Source organism: Bos javanicus, chromosome 7 (assembly GCF_032452875.1).
Source record: "Bos javanicus breed banteng chromosome 7, ARS-OSU_banteng_1.0, whole genome shotgun sequence".
NCBI lineage: Eukaryota > Metazoa > Chordata > Mammalia > Artiodactyla > Bovidae > Bos > Bos javanicus.
Genome location: NC_083874.1, coordinates 66,106,437 through 66,127,517, shown reverse-complemented (window position 1 = coordinate 66,127,517; position 21,081 = coordinate 66,106,437). Strand labels below are relative to the sequence as shown.

The following is a 21,081-nucleotide window of genomic DNA, read 5'->3' as shown; positions in this document are numbered from 1 at the left end:
AGGAGCCAAGGTCCTTCTCAAAGATGAGTCATTTAATCCCAGATCACCCAAATGATCCTGCCCAATATGCATTTTCTTAGTTTAATTTCCTCTGTAGGTTTTCTTTTATTTGTCCTATTTTATTTCTCCCATTTTATAGTCACATTGTCTAATTTAAACTTAATTAAAACTTTCACTTAGGAAAAAAAAAAAAAACAGTTCTGGATACCTCCTAAGAAATACTTCATTAATGGGAACTCCTTAATAAGCAAAATATCTCACTGTGCAGACTAGATCCAAAGTCAGGGCTTCAAACATCCAACATGTTTTTTTCAAAGCCTGGGTCATGTTGGCCAGGGACAGCCAAATTCCTCAGGATTAGAGTTTGGAGTCTAACAAAGATCAGCCTCTCTGGCTTGAGGTACTCTGTTCACCTGATGACTGTGATTGACTCAGAAGTGAACCATGATCTAAATGAAAGAAAATAAAGCCAAACCAATGAAATGACTTTTCTGGAACTATTGCGGAAGATGCTCTATCTTCTCTGTGCTTTTCGAGCTGGTAAGTTGTAATTTTGGAGTTTTTAGAAGCATGGAATACCAACAAAGAGGTGAGCACAGCCAAAAAATCCAAGTGACAAATTATTGAAAATGCTATTTAAACACTTGATCCAGCTGTACTTGAAGCAAGCTCTACTCCTGCACTTTCCAAGTACACAGACATCCCTCCTATCCCCCCGCAAAAAAACCTCTCCACTTTTATATTTTCCCTTAGACCTCAAACCTACTGAATCAGGATCTCCATTTCAAGAAGATTTCTAGATGATCTGCATGCCCATTAAAGTATTAGGAGCACTACCTTCAGCCCTTCTGAGTTGCATTTTCTCACTTGGTGCTGATATATTCTTAATGACTATAAGTAGGTTCTATTACTGTCTCTGTCTTTTATGAAACAAAATACTAAAAAATGTTCAGTTGTGTAAGATCATGCACATAGTAAATGGTGGAACTGGGATCAAAACAGCCTACCTGTCTCCAAAGCTCGTGTCCTTACCTCATGGGCCATACCACAAGGACTCTGTTTACTCCTGAGGAATTCTTATCAAATGAATCCACAGACGGATAAGGAAGTCAGCAGGTTGGAAATTCAAGGAAGAGTTGCAGTTCAAGTCCAAAAGTGCTCTGCTGACAGAATTCCTTCTTGATTGGAGAAGGTCAGTCATTATTCTATTAAAACCTTCAACTGGATTGGATAAAGCCATATTATGAAGAGTAAACTATTTTACTCAAGGCCCACCACACTAAATGTTAAACTCATTCAAAACAACTCAACCAAACAACAAAAACAAAAAAACCTTCCCAGAAATATCCAGAATACTGTTTAACCAAATATCTGAACACTGTCTCAGGCAAGTTAACACATAAAATTAATTATCACCATTTTCTGGATTGATGGAAATAACACCTTTATCTCCTCGTGTGGAATCTGGCAGATTCACCCATTTGAGCAAAGAACAATAACTGCTAATCTCTAGGATGAACCTAACTCTCTTGCCCTGGCACAAGCTCATTCTCTAAGGAGTTTTATATGCCACTACAGTTCAGCATGGAAACTCAGCAGAAGCCAGTGTGGCCACATTTGCTCCTGCTAAAGTGAAGAAGAACTAAAGAGCCTCTTGATTAAAGTGAAAGAGGAGAGTGAAAAAGTTGGCTTAAATCTCAACATTCAGAAAACTAAGATCATAGCATCTGGTCCCATCACTTCATGGGAAATAGATGGGGAAACAGTGGAAACAGTGTCAGACTTTATTTTGGGGGGCTCCAAAATCACTGCAGATGGTGATTGCAGCCATGAAATTAAAAGATACTTACTCCTTGAAAGGAAAGTTATGACCAACCTAGATAGCATATTAAAAAGCAGAGACATTACTTTGCCAACAAAGGTCTGTCTAGTCAAGGCTATGGTTTTTCCAGTAGTCATGTATGGATGTGAGAGTTGGACTGTGAAGAAAGCTGAGCACCAAAGAATTGATGCCTTTGAACTGAGGTGTTGGAGAAGACTCTTGAGAGTCCCATGGACTGTGAGGAGATCCAACCAGTCCATCCTAAAGCAGATCAGTCTTGAGTATTCATTGGAAGGACTGATGTTGAAGCTGAAACTAATACTTTGGCCACCTGATGCGAAGAGCTGACTCATTTGAAAAGACCCTGATTCTGGGAAATATTGGAGGCAGGAGAAGTGGACAACAGAGGATGAGATGGTTGGATGGCATCACCAACTCAATGGACATGAGTTTGGGTAGGCTCCAGCAGTTGGTGATGGACAGGGAGGCCTGGCGTGCTGCAGTTCATGGGGTTGCAAAGAGTTGGACACAACTGAGCAACTGAACTGAACTGAACTGAGGGGCTTTCCAGCTGGTGGCAGAAGGTTCTTGTCAGTACAGGTAAAGGCTAAAAAGGCCACTGGTCATCAGAAACATGAAGGGTACCCTGAGAGGACATGGCTAGCCAGGTGGGATTTCTGGTTTTCTGTCCTAAATGAATTTAGACACCCTAAAAAGAAAAGGAATGACATGTAAAGCTGGACTCACGGAGAACGCTTTATCAGAGACCCCTATCTCTTTCTGATTTGCCTTCCTTGGCTTTTTCATTTTTGAACACTGCACATAATCTGCTTTAATTAAAAAAAATTTTTTTCATTGAAATATATTGCTTTACAACATTGTGTGAGCTTCTGCTACACAACAGTATGAATCAGCTATATATATACATCTATCCTCTCCCTCTTGCACTTCCCTCCCACCCTCTGCTTTTTTTTAAATTAATTTATTTTTTATTGAAGGATAATTGCTTTACAGAATTTTGTTGTTTTCTGTCAAACCTCAGCATGAATCAGTCATAGATATACATATATCCCCTCCCTTTTGAACCTCCCTCCCATTTCCCTCCCCATCCCACCCCTCTAGGTTGATACAGAGTGCCTATTTGAGTTCCCTGAGCCATACAGCAAATTCCCGTTGGCTATCTATTTTACACATGGTAATGTAAGTTTCCACGTTACTCTTTCCAAACATCTCAACCTCTCCACCCATCTCCCCATATCCATAAGTCTTTCTCTATGTCTGTTTCTCCACTGCTGCCCTGTAAATTAATTCTTTAGTACCATTTTCTAGATTCCATATATATGCATTAGTAAGTAAGTAAGTGTTAGTCGCTCAGTCATGCCTGACTTTTTGCGACCCCGTGGACTGCAGCCCACCAGGCTCCTCTGTCCATGAGATTTTCCAGGCAAGGATACTGGAGTAGGTTGCCATTTCCTTCTCCAGGGGATCTTCCCAACCCAGGGATCAAACCCAGGTCTCCTGCACTGCAGGCAGATTCTTTACCAACTGAGCTAGAAGGGAGCCCTATATATGCATTAGTATGATATTTATCTTTCTCTTTATGACTTACTTCACTTTGTATAATAGGTTCTAGGTTCATCCACCTCATTAGGACTGACTCAAATGCATTCCATTTCATGGCTGAGTAATATTCTATTGTGTATATGTACCCCAACTTCTTTATCCATTCATCTGTCAATGGGTGTCTATGTTGCTTCCATGTTCTAGCTATTGTAAATAGTGCTGCAATGGACAATGGGATACATGTGTCTTTTCAATTTGGTTTCCTCAGGGTATATCCCTAGGAGTGGGATTGCCGGGTCATATGGTGGTTTTATTTCTAATTTTTTAAGAATCTCCATACTGTCGTCCATAGCGGCTGTATCAATTTACATTTCCACCAACAGTGTAAGACTGTTCCCTTCTCTCCACACCCTCTCCAGCATTTATTGTTTGTAGACTTTTTGATGATGGCCATTCTGTCCAGTGTAAGGTGATACCTTATTGTAGTTTTGATTTGCACTTCTCTAATAATGAGCAATATTGAGCATCTTTTCATGTGTTTGTTAGCCATCTATATGTCTTCTTTGGAGAAATGTCTGTTTATGTCTTTTCCCCACTTGTTGATTGGGTTGTTTGTTTTTCTGGTATTGAGTTGTATGAGCTGCTTGTATATTTTGGAAATTAATCCTTTGTCAGTTTCATTTTCTCCCATTCTGAGGGCTGTTTTTTCACCTTGTTCATAATTTCCTTTGCTGTGCAAAAGCTTTTAAGTTTCCCACTAGTTTACTTTAGTTTTTATTTACATTACTCTAGGAGGTGGGTCATAGAAGATCTTGCTTTGATTTATGTCATTGAATGTTCTATGTTTTCCTCTAAGAGTTTTATAGTTTCTGGTCTTACATTTAGGTCTTTAATCCATTTTGAGCTTATCTTTGTATATGGTGTTAGGAAGTGTTCTAATTTCATTCTTTTACATGTATCTGACCAGTTTTCCCAGCACCACTTATTGAAGAGGCTGTCTTTGCCCTATTGTATATTCTTGCTTCCTTTGTCAAAAATAAGGTACCCATAGGTGCATGGGTTTATTTCTGGGCTTTCTATCTTGTTCCATTGGTCTATATTTCTGTTTTTGTGCCAGTACCATACTGTCTTGATGAATGTAGCTTTGTAGTATAATCTGAAGTCAGGAAGGTTGATTCCTCCAGCTCCATTCTTCTTTCTCAAGACTGCTTGAGCCATTTGGAGTCTTTTGTGTTTCCATATGAATTGTGAAAATTTTTGTTCTAGTTCTATGAAAAATGCCATTGGTAAATTGATAGGTATCACATTAAATCTGTAGATTGCATTTGGTAGTATAGTAATTTTCACAATATTGATTCTTCCTACCCAGGAACAAGGAATATCTCTCCATCTGTATATGTTGTCTTTGATTTCTTTCATCAGTGTCTTATAATTTTCTGTGTATAGTTCTTTTGTCTCCTTAGGTAAGTTCATTACTAGATATTTAATTCTTTTTGTTGCAATGGTGAATGGGATTGATTCCTTAATTGCTCTTTCTGATTTTTCATTGTTAGTACATAGAAATGCAAGTGACTTCTGTGTATTGATTTTGTATCCTGCAACTTTGCTAAATTCACTGATTAGCTCTAGTAATTTTCTGATACTAATGTATAATACCATGTCATCTGCAAACAGTGAGAGCTTTACTTCTTTTCTGATCTGGATTACTTTTATTACTTTCTCTTCTCTGATTGCTGTAGCTAGGACTTCCAGAACTATGTTGAATAATAGTGGTGAAAGTGGACAACCTTGTCTTGCTCCTGATCTTAGGAGGAATGCTTTCAGTTTTTCACCATTGAGAATAATGTTTGCCGTAGGCTTATCATATATGGCCTTTACTATGTTGAGGTAGGTTCCTTCTATGCCCATTTTTTGAAGAGTTTTAATCATAAATGGGTGCTGAATTTTGTCAAAGGCTTTTTCTGCATCTATTGAGATGATCACATTGTTTTTATTGTCAATTTAATAATATGGTGTATCACATTGATTGATTTGTGTTTATTGAAGAATATTTGCATCCCCAGAATAAACCCAACTTGATCATGGGGAATGAGCTTTTTGATGTGTTGCTGAATTCTGTTTGCCAAAATTTTGTTGAGGATTTTTACATCTATGTTCATCAGTGATATTGGCCTGTAGTTTTCTTTTTTTGTGTTGTCTTTGTCTGTTTTGGTATCAGGGTGATGGTGGCTTCATAGAATGAGTTTGAAAGTGTTCCTTCCTCTGCAATTTTCTGAAAGAATTTTAGAAGGATAGGAATTAGCTCTTCTCTAAATGTTTGATAGAATTCTCCTGTGAAGCCATTTGGTCCTGGGCTTTTGTTTTCTGCGATATTTTTGATCACAGCTTCAATATCAGTCTTTGTAATTGGGTTGTTCATAATTTCTATTTCTTCCTGGTTCAGTCTTGAAAGGTTGAACTTTTCTAAGAATCTGTCCATTTCTTCCAGGTTATTCATTTTCTTGCCATATAGTTGTTCATAATAATCTCTTATAATCCTTGGTATTTCTGCATTGTCTGTTGTAACCTCTCCTTTTTCATTTCCAATTTTATTGATTTGATTATTCTTTTTTTCTTGATTAGTCTGGCTAAAGGTTTGCAATTTTGTTTATTTTCTCAAAGAACCAGTTTTTAGTTTTATTAATCTTTACTATTGTTTCTTTAATTTCTTTTTCATTTATTTCTGCTCAGATCTTTATGATTTCTTTCCTTCTACTAATTTTGTGCTTTTTTTCTTCTTTTACCAGTTGTTCTAGGTATAAAGTTAGGTTGTCTATTTGATGTTTCTCTTATTTCTTGAGGTAGGATTGTCTTGCTATAAACTTCCCTCTTAGAACTGCTTTTGCTGCATCCCATAAGTTTTGAGTTTTCATGTTTTCATTGTCATCTGTTTCTAGAAATTTTTTTATTTCCCTTTTGATTTCTTCAGTAACCTGTTGGTTATTTAGAAGCATATCGTTTAATCTCCATGTGTTTGTGTTTCTTACAGTGTTTTTCTTTTAATTGATATCTAGTCTCATAGCATTGTGGTCAGAGAAAATGCTTGATATGATTTCAATTTTCTTAAATTTACTGAGGTTTGATTTGTGACCCAAGATGTAGTCTATCCTGAAAAATGTTCCATGTGCACTTGAGAAAGTGTATTCTTCTGGATTTGGATGGAATGTCTTGTGAGATCCAGCTCATCTAATGTATCATTTAAGACTTGTGTTTCCTTATTAATTTTCTGTTTTGAAGATACGTCCATTGGTGTGAGTGGGTGTTAAAGTCTCATACTATTATTGTGTTACTGTCAGTTTCTCCTTTTATGTCTGTTAGTGTTTGTCTTATGTATTGAGGTGCTCCTATATTGGGTGCATAGATATTTACAATTGTTATGTCTTCTTCTTGGATTGACCCCTTGAGCATTTATGTAGTGTCCTTCCTTATCTCTTGCAATATTCTTTAAGGTCTATTTTATCTGATATGAGGATTGCTACTCCAGCTTTCTTTTGCTTCCCATTTGCAAGGAATATACTTTTCAATCCTCCCACTTTCAGTCTATATGTGTCTTGAGGTCTGAAGTGGGTTTCTTGTAGAAAGCATATATATAGGTCTTGTCTTTCTATCCATTCAGCCAGTCTGTGTCTTTGGTTGGAGCATTTAATCCATTTACATTTAAAGCAATTATTGATATATATGTTCCTATTGCCATTTTCTTAATTGTTTGGAGTTGATTTTGTAGATCTTTTTTCTTCTCTTGTATTTCTTGACTATATAAGTCCATTTGTTATAAAGCCGGTTTGGTGGTACTGAATTCTCTTAACTTTTGCTTGTCTGAAAAGTTTATTTCTCCATCAATTTTGAATGAGATCCTTGCCAGGTACAGTAATCTTGGTTGTGGATTCTTCTCTTTCAGTACTTTAAATACATCCTGCCATCCCTTTCTGGCATGCAGAGTTTCTGCTGAAAGATCAGCTATTAAGCATATGGGGTTTCCCTTATATGTTATTTGTTGCTTTTCCCTTCTTGCTTCTAATATTCTTTCTTTGTGTTTAATCTTTGTTAGCTTGCTAAGAGTCAGACACATCTGAGCTACTTCACTTTCACTTTTCACTTTCATGCACTGGAGAAGGAAATGGCAACGCACTCGAGTGTTCGTGCCTGGAGAATCCCAGGGACGGGGGAGCCTGGTGGGCTGCCGTCTATGGGGTTGCACAGAGTTGGACACGACTGAAGCGACTTAGCAGCAGCAGCAACTTGATTAGTATGTGTCTTGGCATGTTTCTCCTTGGGTTTATCCTGTATGGGGCTCTTTGTGCCTCTTAGACTTGATTGATTATTTCCTTTTCCATGTTGAGGAAATTATCATCTATAATCTCTTCAAAAATTTTCTCATACCCTTTCTTTTTCTCTTCTTCTTCTGGGATCCCTATAATTCGAATGTTGGTGCATCTGATATCCTCCCAGAGGTCTCTGAGACTATCCTCAGTTCTTTTCATTCTTTTTACTTTATTCTGCTCTTCAGAAGTTATTTCCACCATTTTATCTTACAGCTCACTGATTCGTTCTTTTGCTTCAGATATTCTGCTATTGATTCCTTCTAGAGTATTTTTAATTTCAGTAATTGTGTTGTCCCTGCATGTTTATTCTTTCATTCTTCTAGGTCTTTGTTTGGAGAAGGCAATGGCACCCCACTCCAGTACTCTTGCCTGGAAAATCCCATGGATGGAGGAGCCTGGTAGGCTACAGTCCATGAGGTCGCTAAGAGTCGGACACGACTGAGTGACTTCACTTTCACTTTTCACTTTCATGCCTTGGAAGAGGAAATGGCAACCCACTCCAGTGTTCTTGCCTGGAGAATCCCATGGACAGAGGAGCCTGGTGGGCTGCCATCTATGGGGTTGCACAGAGTCAGACATGACTGAAGCGACTTAGCAGCAGCAGCAGGTCTTTGTTAATTGATTCTTGTATTTTCTCCATTTTGTTTTCAAGGTTTCTGATCATCTTTACTGGCATTATTCTGAATTCTTTTTCAGGCAGTTTGCCTATTTCCCCCTTCATTTATTTGTACTTCTGTGTTTCTAGTTTGTTCTTTCATTTGTATAGTATTTCTCTGCCTTTTCATTATTTTTTTTTAACTTACTGTGTTTGAGGTCTCCTTTACCCAGAATTCAAGGTTGAATTATTTCTTCCTGTTGGTTTCTGCCCTCCTAAGGTTGGTCCATTGGTTTGTGTAAGCTTCATATAGGGTGGGATGTGTGCTGAGTTTTTTTTCTTGTTGTTTGTTTGTTTGTTTTTCCTCTGATAGACAAGGCTGAGTGAGGTGGTAGTCCTATCTGCTGATGATTGGGCTTAAATTTAGTTTTGCTTGTTGTTTAGATGAGGCATCCTGCACAGGGTTCTACTGGTGGTTGGGTGATGCTGGCTCTTGTATTCAGGTGGTTTCCTTTGTGTGAGTTCTTACTATCTGATACTTCCTAGGGTTAGTTCTCTGGTAGTCTAGGGTCTTGGAGTCAGTTCAGTTCAGTTCAGTCTCTCAGTCATGTCTGACTCTTTGTGACCCCATGAATCACAGCACGCCAGGCCTCCCTGTCCATCACCAATTCCCAGAGTTCACCCAAACCCATGTCCATCGAGTCGGTGATGCCATCCAACCATCTCGTCCTCTGTCCTCCCCTTCTCCTGCCCTCAATCCTTCCCAGCATTAGGGTCTTTTCAAATGAGTCAACTCTTTACATGAGGTGGCCAAAGTATTGGAGTTTCAGCTTCAACATCAGTCCTTCCAATGAACACCCAGGTCTGATCTCTTTAGGATGGACTGGTTGGATCTCCTTGCAGTCCAAGGGACTCTCAAGAGTCTTCTCCAACACCACAGTTCAAAAGCATCAATTCTTTGGCACTCGGCTTTCTTCACAATCCAACTCTCACATCCATATATGACTACTGGAAAAACCATAGCCTTGACTAGATGGACCTTTGTTGGCAAAGTAATGTCTCTGCTTTACAATATGCTATCTAGTTTGGCCATAACTCTCCTTCAAGAAGTGTCTTTTAATGTCATGGCTGCAATCACCATCTGCAGTGATTTTGGAGTTCCAAAAAATAAAGTATTGCACTATTTCCACTGTTTCCCCATCTATTTCCCATGAAGTGATGGGACCAGATGGACATCACTGGATGGTCAACACCGAAATCAGATTGATTATATTCTTTGCAGCCAAAGAGAAGCTCTATAGAGTCAGCAAAAACAAGACCAGGAGCTGACTGTGGCTCAGATCATGAACTCCTTATTGCCAAATTCTGACTTAAATTGAAGAAAGTAGGGAAAACAACTAGACCATTCAGGTATGACCTAAATCAAATCCCTTATGATTACACAGTGGAAGTGAGAAATAGATTTAAGGGACTAGATCTGATAGGGTGCCTGATGAACTATGGACAGAGGTTCATGACATTGTACAGGAGACAGGGATCAAGACCATCCCCATGGAAAAGAAGTGCAAAAAGCAAAATGGCTGCCTGGGTAGGCCTTACAAATAGCTGTGAAAAGAAGAGAAGCAAAAAGCAAAGGAGAAAAGGAAAGATATTCCCTTAGAGTCAGTACTCCCACTCCAAAGGCTCAGGGCTTGATCTCTGGTCAGGAATGAAGATTCCACAAGTGGTTTGTTATGGCATTAAGTGAGATTAAAACAAATATTCAAAAATAAGAAACCAAAGATGAACCCCAGACAAATGGCAATTACAAAATCAGGCAAATAATAACTAAAATAATGGAATATACACATATACATATACACCCGTAAGCAAAGTCAAAACAGTCCAACAAAAATAAAGTACAGTATATTGACCTGGTGAACAAAGGAAATCAAAAATTATATTTACCAGTTAAGAACAAAGCTAACTAAAGCACAAACTGGAAAACAAAACTAAAGCAAGGTGCCAAGTGGGGAATAAAGCAATGAAAACAAAACTAACAAATATGTTGAGAGGAAAGGAAAGAAAGAATAATTATGCTAAGTTAAATACACATAGCTGAAGATTTATATACATTAAAGGTTAACTGCAAGGGGAAGAGAACAGTAGTTAAGGCAAACAAAGGCATAAATGTAGAAAAAATATAATAGATTTAAAAAATTAAAAATTATAAAAAAGAGGAAAGAAAAAAAAGGAAGAAGAAAGAAAAAAAAGAAAACTCCACAGAACTGCAAAAGCCCAACGTAGAGGCAGAGGTTTATGACAACAATAAAAAGTGTGACTGAATATACACATATACAGCCATAAGCAAAATCAAAACAGTTCAACAAAAATAAAGTACAATACATTGACCTGGCAAACAAAGGAAACCCAAAATTATATCTACCAGTTAACAACAAAACTAAATAAAGCACAAACTGGAAAACAAAACTAAAGCAAGGTGCCAAGTGGGGAATAAAGCAATGAAAACAAAACTAACAAATATGTTGAGAGGAAAGGAAAGAGAGAAAAGAAAGAAAGAATAGATATGCAAAGTTAAATAGAGGTAGATAAAGAAGATTTATCTACATTAAAGACTAACTGCAAGGGAAAAGAACAGAGGGAAAAGCAATCAAAGGAATAAATGTAGAAAAAATAATAGGTCTGAAAAATTAAAGTTGAAAAAAATAAGAAGGGGAACTCCACAGAACTGCAAAAGCCCAACATAAAGGCAGAGGTTTATAACAACAATAAAAAATTGTGACTGCAAAAAAAAAAGAAAAATAAAGCTCAAAAGCTTAATTAGATTTCATAGTGCCAATAAAATTGACAACTACAACAGGCAGGGGCTGGGTGTTTGTGTGGGGGAGGAATCCCAAAGAATCTACAGAACAAGTCAAAACATAAGAGTAATAAATGTTTTTCTTGAGTCACTGCTGTCAGAGTCCTTTCCCTCGCTGGGAGTCACAGTCCACCTCACCTCCCTAGGATGCCCTCCAACACTGTGCTGATCTCTGAACCTGCTGTGGGGGCAGCTCAGATTCTAAGCTCAGATTCTAATATGCTCCTACTCCTGTGCTCTTGCCTCCAATGTCCATAGTTATGAGAACTAGTGCATTTTCTTTTGTGGTAGCTCTCAATGTCCTTTTCTATACTGCATAGACCCAGAGTCTGCCTAATTGATCATGTGGATTTAATCTGCAGCTTGTACAACTGGTGGGAAGGTTTTGGGTCTTCTTCCTTAGCCACACTGCCCGTGGTTTTCAATTGTGGTTTTACTTTCACCTCTGCATGTGGGTTGTCCACTGGGGGTTGCTCCTGAGGCTGCCCTGGAGGGCTTGGGCTTGCCCCTGTGAGGGCCAGGTGTGGAGGTGGTGCAACTGCTTGGGTTGCAGGGGTTCTGGCAGCACCAGGTACTCAGGGGAGTTGGCAGCTAGGGAAGCAGGAAATATAGCGCTCTAGAAGGGTATGGCAACCAGTATTGACCAATATGCTCCAGTATTCTTGCCTGGAGAACTCCATCCCGCCCCACCCCCACAACAGATAAGCCTAGCAGGCCACAATCTACAGGACTGCAAAGAGTTGGACACGACCAAAGTGACCCTGTGGGCATAGACACAAGACATTTTTTGCCTGTGGCAGCTCTGCCCCAGTGAGAGTTGAGCGTGAAGGTGGCACAGCTGCTTGGCTTGTGGGGACCATGGTGGTACCAAGTGTGCAGGGACATGGACTGCCTCCACCACAGGAGTTATGGCCCTGTCAGAGTCTTTTTTTGAGCCTCTTGTAGCTGGCAGTCAGGAGGCCTCTTTGGCCAGTCTTTCTCTGTAGCTCTGCCTGTTCAGGCACTTGGAGGGCTCTCTTGCCTGGGGTCCTTCTCTGTTGTTTGGTGCATCAGACACATAGAAGGGGACCCCTGACTGTGGTCCTACTCTGTAGACCAGCGCATCAGGCACTTACAGGAGCACCGTTGGTGGGGTCCTACTCTGTAGTTCGGTGCGTCAGGCATTTGATAGGCCAGCCTCTCTACTGTTCAGCTGCTGATACTGGCGCATGGAGAGAGAAGCTACGGTGATGACTCCACCCTCTACACGTGACTCAGTAGTAATGTCTTGCTTCCATGGCTGCCTGGCTTTCCTCCACAGGCATTTACCACCACAATTTCCTCCCTCATATCCCCTCGATACATTTCTCCACAGTCAACAGCAGCCCTTGCCCTGGGATTGCTCCACAATCCCTACACTCCAGCTCCTAGCTGCTGCACCTTCCAGGGGACCTGTGTCCCTGTCTGGGGTATGTATGGCTGTGGCAAGGACTGTCTGATTCTCATTCCATTTAGGCTGCCACAGATCAGCTGTTTCACTCTCAGCCTTAAATGTTTCTCCTCTGACTCAGACAATTGCCCTGCCTCAGTTCCCCCACCTGCCAAGGGCTGGTCCAACCCTACTAATATTCTGGGTTTTCCCCCTAGTTCCTTTTGTATGGTTCTATACATTCTTTTCCACTGGTCAGGTCCTCCTGTCCTCTCTCAGCTGGTGCTCTGCATGCACTTCTGTGTCTAAAGGTGTTTTCCTAATGTACCCATGGAGAGAGATGTACTCCACATCCACATAATCCTCTGCCATCTTCTGCCTTCCTTCTTTAACAGCATTGTTTGCTTTGTGGTTTGGATGTCACATATTTCAAAGAAATATTTGGGTTTCTCTGGATTATGCTTTAGCTTGGTTTAATACAAGCAAGTTTGTATTCATGTTTTTGGAATAAAATCCACAATATTCATATTTATACTCACACCTTTAAATTTTTTCTGTTTTTCTTTCTATAGTATTTTTCCATATTTTCCCTAATAGTTGTTCCATTTTCCAATTAGACAATAGTTGTTCTGTTTTCCAATTAGACACACCTTGGAGTACCTATAGGTTACCATATCCAGAAGATATAATCCCTAGTGTAGAAGGCACCCTTGACTTACTGGGATGATGGTTCCTCCTGACTTCTCACATGCATCACCTGTTTTATCAGAAGTCACAGGGTTTTAGACCCACCGTCTCTGATATAGAGCAAAGATCAGACAGCAGCATGCCAGAGGAGTATAATGGTATATATGATTGTGTCTTCTAGGCCCTGGATACCATTTAGTCATATACAATAGGAGCTGCAAGTATGACCTCTGTAAGGAACTGGATAGGGAGTTTGGGGGTGGGGGGTTAGCTGCTTCCCTAAAGAACACCCTGAGAGCACAGTATATGGCCCATGGTCAATTTCAGGTAACATCAAGTGAAGAGTAAGTTCACTAATTTACAAATTGGCCCAAGTCTTTTCTTCCCCATATTTGAAGGGAAATACACTTGTGAATTTCTTCCCTCAGTGGCAAGGATCAAGTAGAAACTCTGTACATCAGGAGCTATCCTAGGGAGATAAAGGAGTGAGGGAAGAAGGGGTACTTTTCTAAAGGTTAATGGCAGGATTTATGTTAGGCTTTCTGAACTTGGAATGTCAGCACCAAGAAGAAGCAGGGATGAACTTCACCTCAAGATCCTGCTAGAATACTCTTGGAAAGCAGAGAAGCAATTGAATTCCTCGCCTTTTCACATCTCAGTACAGCATAAGGACACAATCCCCAAGAAGTGAATTTAAAAAACCTAAAATGAAAATCTCATCAAGTCATTCTATCACCTTAAACCCTCAAAGACTTCTAACTGCCCTTATGATTAACAATAAAAATGGCAAGGTCAAAGAAAGCACTAGTTGCCAAGAGTGGGGACTACTCTTACTTGTGTGTGGGCTTCTCACTGCTGCGGCTTCTCTTGTTGTGGAGTACTGGCTCCAAGGTGCTCAGGCTTCAGCAGTAGTGGCACGTGGTCTCAGTAGTTTTGGCTCCCAGGCTTTAGCGCACAGGCTCAATAGTTGGTGCACAGGCTTAGTTGCTCTGCAGCATGTGGGATCTTCCTAGATCAGGGATCAAACTTGTGTCTTTTGCACTGACAGGTGGACTCTAACACTGAGCCACCAGGAAGCCCCTGGTGGCTAATCTTAACCACTGAACCACCAGGGAAGCTCCTATAAAATGCAATTAGTCAAAAGCCCTGGTGGTACTAAATGGCATGAGATGCATCTTCGTGCAACACTACAAACAGGGCATCACTGGGATCTACCAAGTGGAACTATCGTTAATGACATAACAATTATGACGATGCTGATGACAGTGACATCACAATCATTTCCTAAGCACCAGCCCTTTCTAATTCTAGGAGGACAATGCTTTTCTTTTATAGATAAGGAAAATAAGACTTGTAATTTGCTGAAGTTCACTCAGTAAATAAGGGCAAGTATAGAATTTTAATCCAGTCATCCATGTGGTTCTAAGTGTGGTCAGTTCAGTTCAGTTCAGTTCAGTAGCTCAGTAGTGTCCAGCTCTTTGTGACTCCATGAATCACAGCACGCCAGGCCTCCCTGTCCATCACCAACTCCCGGAGTTGACTCAGACTCATGTCCATCGAGTCAGTGATGCCATCCAGCCATTTCATCCTCTGTCGTCCCCTTCTCCTCCTGCCCCCAATCCCTCCCAGCATCAGAGTCTTTTCCAAGGAGTCAACTCTTCGCATGAGGTGGCCAAAGTACTGGAGTTTCAGCTTTAGCATCATTCCTTCCAAAGAAATCCCAGGGCTGATCTCCTTCAGAATGGACTGGTTGGATCTCCTTGTAGTCCAAGGGACTCTCAAGAGTCTTCTCCAACACCACAGTTCAAAAGCATCAATTCTTCAGCGCTCAGCCTTCTTCACAGTCCAACTCTCACATCCATACATGACCACTGGAAAACCATAGCCTTGGTTAGATGGACCTTTGTTGGCTAAGTAACGTCTCTGCTTTTCAATATGCTGTCTAGGTTGGTCATAATTTCCTTTCAAGGAGTAAGCGTCTTTTAATTTCATGGCTGCAGTCACCATCTGCAGAGATTTTGGAGCCCCAAAAATAAAATCTGACACTATTTCACCTGTTTCCTCATCTATTTGCCATGAAGTGATGGGACCAGATGCCATGATCTTCGTTTTCTGAATGCTGAGCTTTAAGCCAACTTTTTCACTCTCCTCTTTCACTTTCATCAAGAGGCTTTTTAGTTCCTCTTCACTTTCTGCCATAAGGGTGGTGTCATCTGCATATCTGAGGTTATTGATATTTCTCCCTGAAATCTTGATTCCAGCTTGTGCTTCTTCCAGCCCAGCATTTCTCATGATGTACTCTGCATATAAGTTAAATAAGCAGGGTGACAGTATACAGCCTTGATGTACCCTTTTCCTATTTGGAACCAGTCTGTTGTTCCATGTCCAGTTCTAACTGTTGCTTCCTGACCTGCATGCAGATTTCTCAAGAGGCAGGTCAGGTGGTCTGGTATTCCCATTCTTTCAGAATTTTCCACAGTTTATTGTGATCCACATAGTCAAAGGCTTTGGCATAGTCAATAAAGCAGAAATAGATGTTTTTCTGAAACTCTCTTGCTTTTTCCATGATCCAGTGGATGTTGGCAATTTGATCTCTGGTTCCTCTGCCTTTCTAAAAGCAGCTGGAACATTTGGAAGTTCATGGTTTACGTATTGCTGAAGCCTGGCTTGGAGAATTTTGAGCATTACTTTACTAGTATGTGAGATGAGTGTAATTGTGTGTTACTTTGAACATTCTTTGGCATTGCCTTTCTTTGGGATTGGAATGAAAACTGACCTTTTCCAGTTCTGTGACCACTGCTGAGTTTTCCAAATTTGCTGGTATATTGAGTGCAGCACTTTCACAGCATCATCTTTCAGGATTTGAAGTAGCTCAACTGGAATCCTGTCACCTCCACTAGCTTTGTTCGTAGTGATGCTTTCTAAGGCCCACTTGACTTCATATTCCAGGATGTCTGGCTCTAGGTCAGTGATCACACCATCGTGATTATCTGAGTCGTGAAGATCTTTTTGTACAGTTCTTCTGTGTATTCTTGCCACCTCTTCTTAATATCTTCTGCTTCTGTTAGGTCCATATCATTTCTGTCCTTTTGAGCCCATCTTTGCATGAAATGTTCCCTTGGTATCTCTAATTTTCTTGAAGAGATCCCTAGTCTTTCCCATTCTGTTGTTTTCCTCTATTTCTTTGCATTGATCGCTGAGGAAGGCTTTCTTATCTCTTCTTGCTATTCTTTGGAACTCTGCATTCAGATGCTTATCTTTCCTTTTCACCTTTGCCTTTTGCTTCTCTTCTTTTCACAGCTATTTGTAAGGCCTCTCAGACAGCCATTTTGCTTTTTTGCATTTCTTTTCCATGGGGATGGTCTTGATCCCTGTCTCCTCTACTATGTCACGAACCTCAGTCCATAGTTCATCAGGCACTCTATCTATCAGATCTAGTCCCTTAAATCTATTTCTCACTTCCATGTATAATCATAAGGGATTTGATTTAGGTCATAGCTGAATGGTCTAGTGGTTTTCCCTACTTTCTTCAATTTAAGTCTGAATTTGGCAATAAGGAGTTCATGATCTGAGCCACAGTCAGCTCCTGGTCTTGTTTTTGCTGACTGTATAGAGCTTCTCCATCTTTGGCTGCAAAGAATATAATCAATCTGATGTTGGTGTTCACCATCTGATGATGTCCATGTGTATAGTCTTCTCTTGTGCTGTTGGAAGAGGGTGTTTGCTATGATCAGTGCATTTTCTTGGCAAAACTCTATTAGTCTTTGCCCTGCTTCATTCTGTATTCCAAGGCCAAATTTGCCTGTTACTCCAGGTGTTTCTTGACTTCCTACTTTTGCATTCCAGTCCCCTATAATGAAAAGGACATCTTTTTTGGGTGTTAGTTCTAAAAGGTCTTGTAGGTCTTCATAGAACCGTTCAACTTCAGCTTCTTCAGCATTACTGGTTGGGGCATAGACTTGGATTATTGTGATAATGAATGGTTTGCCTTGGAAATGAACAGAGATCATTCTGTCATTTTTGAGATTGCATCCAAGTACTGCATTTCAGACACTTTCATTGACCATGATGGCTACTCCATGTCTTCTGAGGGATTCCTGCCCACAGTAGTAGATATAATGGTCATCTGAGTTAAATTCACCCATTTCAGTCCATTTGAGTTCGCTGATTCCTAGAATGTCGACATTCACCCTTGCCGTCTCTTGTTTGACCACTTCCAATTTGCGTTGATTCATGGACCTGACATTCCAGATTCCTATGTGATATTGCTCTTTACAGCATTAGACCTTGCTTCTATCACCAGTCACATCCACAAGTGGGTATTGTTTTTGCTTTGGCTCCATCCCTTCATTCTTTCTGGAGTTATTTCTCCACTGATTTCCAGTAGCATGTTGGGCACCTACTGACCTGGGGAGTTTCTCTTTCAGTATCCTATCATTCTGTCTTTTCATACTGTTCGTGGGGTTCTCAAGGCAAGAATACTGAAGTGGTTTGCCATTCCCTTCTCCAGTGGACCACATTCTGTCAGACCTCTCCACCATGACTTGCCTGTCTTGGCCCCACAGGCATGGCTTAGTTTCATTGAGTCAGATAAGGCTGTGGTCCTAGTGTGATTAGATTGACTAGTTTTCTGTGAGTATGGTTTCAGTGTATCTGCCTTCTGATGCCCTCTTGCAACACCTACCGTGTTACTTGGGGTTCTCTTACCTTGGACATGGGGTATCTCTTCACGGCTGCTCCAGCAAAGTGCAGCTGCTGCTCCTTACCTTGGATGAGGGGTATCTCCTCACCACCGCCCCTTCTGACCTTGAACGTGAAATAGCTCCTCTAGGCCCTCCTGTGCCCGCGCAGCCACCGCTTGTTGGAGGTGGGGTAGGTCCTCCCGGCTGCCGCCCCTGGCTTCAGGCGTGGGGTAGCTCCTCCCAGCCACCAGACATGACCTTGGATATGGGGTTTAGTGCGGGCGGCTAAGTGTGGTCAAAGAACCACAAACCTCAGGTTTACCTGTGTTTATTTAAAATGCAGGCTTCTGATACATACCCTACAAAGACTGAAATTAGAATCTCTCTGAGTGGGGTCCATTAAGTTTCCCCTTAATGCACTTTCGTATTTCAGAACGGTCACCAAACTGCACTCTTTCCATAAATTGTCTCAAAGCTATTGCCTCAGTTTGTTAAGATCTCTCTGCTTGCCATATCCTTAAAAATGGACCTATGACCACTCTGAAAGGGATAATCTCTCCTTATTTTAGCTTCTAGAACCCATATGTAACCCCAATTGGTCTGATAAGAATAATGAACTGGGAAGAACAAAACAAACTGGTGGATTTTCACATACATGTGTGTGAATACATATTCATAAATAAATATCTTCTTTAACTTCTTAGTTTGAAGTAATTATAGATTCACAAGAGGTTGCAAAGAAATGTTCAGGGAGCATCAGTGCATATTTTACCCAGGCTCCCCCAGTGTTAACATTTTGTGTAACTATAGTACTATATCGGAGAAGGCAATGGCACCCCACTCCAGTACTCTTGCCTTGAGAATCCCATGGACGGAGGAGCCTGGTGGGCTGCCGTCTCTGGGGTCGCACAGAGTCGGACATGACTGAAGTGACTTAGCATAGCATAGCATAGCATAGTACTATACCAAAATTATGTGGTTGACATTAATCAAATATATGAACTTGTTAGTGTGTGTGGGGGTGGGGGGGGAGGGGTCTATGCAGTTTTGTCACATGTGTAGCTTCCTGTAACTGACACTACAATCAAGACAAAATCATCCCAAAGCTCCATCGTGTTACACCTTTGTAGCCGTATGCCCTCCCATCCTTCACTCCTGGAAAGCACTAATTGTTTATCTACAATTGTGTTCTTTTAAGGATATTATATAAATGGAATCATAAAGTATGTAGCCTTTTGTAATTGCCTTTTTTTACTCAGCACAATTTTCTTGAGGTTTATCCAAGACATACTGATTTGCTGTATCTATTTATTAATAGTTCATTTCTTCTTATTTCTGAGTAGTATTTTGTGATTAGATAAAATGTAGTTTGTTTAATCATTTATTCATTTAAAGACATTTGGGTAGTTTTCAGTTTGGGACTGAATAAAACTGCTGTGAACATTCATGTACAATTTCTTTATAAACATAGTTTTAATTTCTTGGGGATAAATATTCACAATTGTAATCATGGAGTCGTACAGTAAGTCAATTTTTAGTTTTAAGGGGAACTGCCAAACTGTTCTCTAGAGCAATGGTACCATTTTACATTCCCATCAACAATATGTAAGTAATCCAGTTTCTCTTCCTCCCTGCCAATATTCAGTGTTATCACAATTGTGTTATCTGTATTATATGCAGATGTATTATTTCTTCCTTTCCAGTCTACATGCCTTTTCTTTCTTTTTCTTGCCTATTTCTCTGGGTAGAGTTTCCAGTACTACATTCAAGTAATCTACAGGAAAGTAAGAAGAGAGAACAGAGGAACAAGAAGGAGAAAACAGACAGTAGTGGGAGCCCTAACACATCAGTAATCACTGTAACTGTAGATGGTTTGAATACACTAATTAAAAGACAGGATTTATTTGTCTGTATCAATGAAAAGTGAATGAATAAAAAATTATGACCAAATTATGCTATCCATAAGAAACTCACTTCATACATAACATGAGCAGGTTAAAAGCAAAAGGATGAGAAAAGGATAGATGCAAATTATTATTGCAAAAAATTGTGCATATACTGATTTTTTTTTTATAAATGCAGGAATGGTTATACTGGTATAAGACAATGTAGACCTCAGGGCTCAGAAAATTATAAGAGACAGAGAGGACATTTACATAATGATTAAAAGGTTGATCCAGTAAGAATACATAGCAATGCTAAGTATGGATATAACAAACAATAGAGTTGCAAAAAAAAAAAAAAAAAACTGAAGCAAAAACTGATAGAGCTAAAAAGATAAATAGGCAAAATTTTAATTATTCTTGGAGACTTCTATACCTTACCTTCAGCAATTAGCAGAAGTATTAAACAGAAAATTAGTGTGCATGCTCAGTCACAGGCGACTCTTTGCAACTCTATGCATTGTACCCCACCAGGCCCCTCTCTTCATGGAATTTTCCCAGCACAAATACTGGATTGGGTTACCATTTCCTCCTTCAGGGGATCTTCCCAGCCCAGGATCAAACCTGTGTCCCCTACATTGTAGGTGAATATTTCACCATTGAGCCACCAGGGAAGCCCAAGAAAATCAGCAAGCATATACAATTTAACAACACCATATTTTGTCTGTATCTAACTGACAAAAATGTTGAATAGAATAGTCTTCCTAACAATGTAATATACCTCTTTTCAAGAATATACATTCATGGAATATTCTCCAAGACAAACCACATCCTAAGTCACAAAACAAGTCTTAAACTTAAGAGAATTTAAATCACATGGCTATTTTTTTGACCAAAATAGAATCAAACTGGAAATCAATAACAGAAAAACAATAGGAAAATCTTCAAACATGTGAAAATTAAGGATCTTCTAAATCCTCCCCTAAGACTCTTTGCTTATATCACTTCAGTAGATTGTTGATAATAAAAATTGTCCTGTCCATCACTTACCCGTGTATTTGTCTTTCAAGATCTAAGGAAAAGAAGTAAAATAAATGAAAGCACAGAAAAGTGAAATTACACCTCCAACTTAAAAACCTTATTCCGACCATCTCATTTTATGGAAACTGGAGGCCACTTATGAACCCCCAGAGCTTTAGCCTATGCCTGAGTTATGCCTG

The 21,081-nt window shown here is 40.0% G+C and overlaps 1 long non-coding RNA gene across 1 annotated transcript in view; it reads left to right on the top strand.

The window, feature by feature from the left end:
• The window catches only part of LOC133252053 (uncharacterized), a 41,809-nt gene extending 21,897 nt beyond the window's left edge, over positions 1 to 19,912 (top strand). The window contains exon 3 of the long non-coding RNA XR_009737793.1: positions 19,727 to 19,912. This is a non-coding gene — a long non-coding RNA (uncharacterized LOC133252053). The remainder of the gene's footprint in view (positions 1 to 19,726) is intronic.
• Positions 19,913 to 21,081: the final 1,169 nt, after the last annotated feature.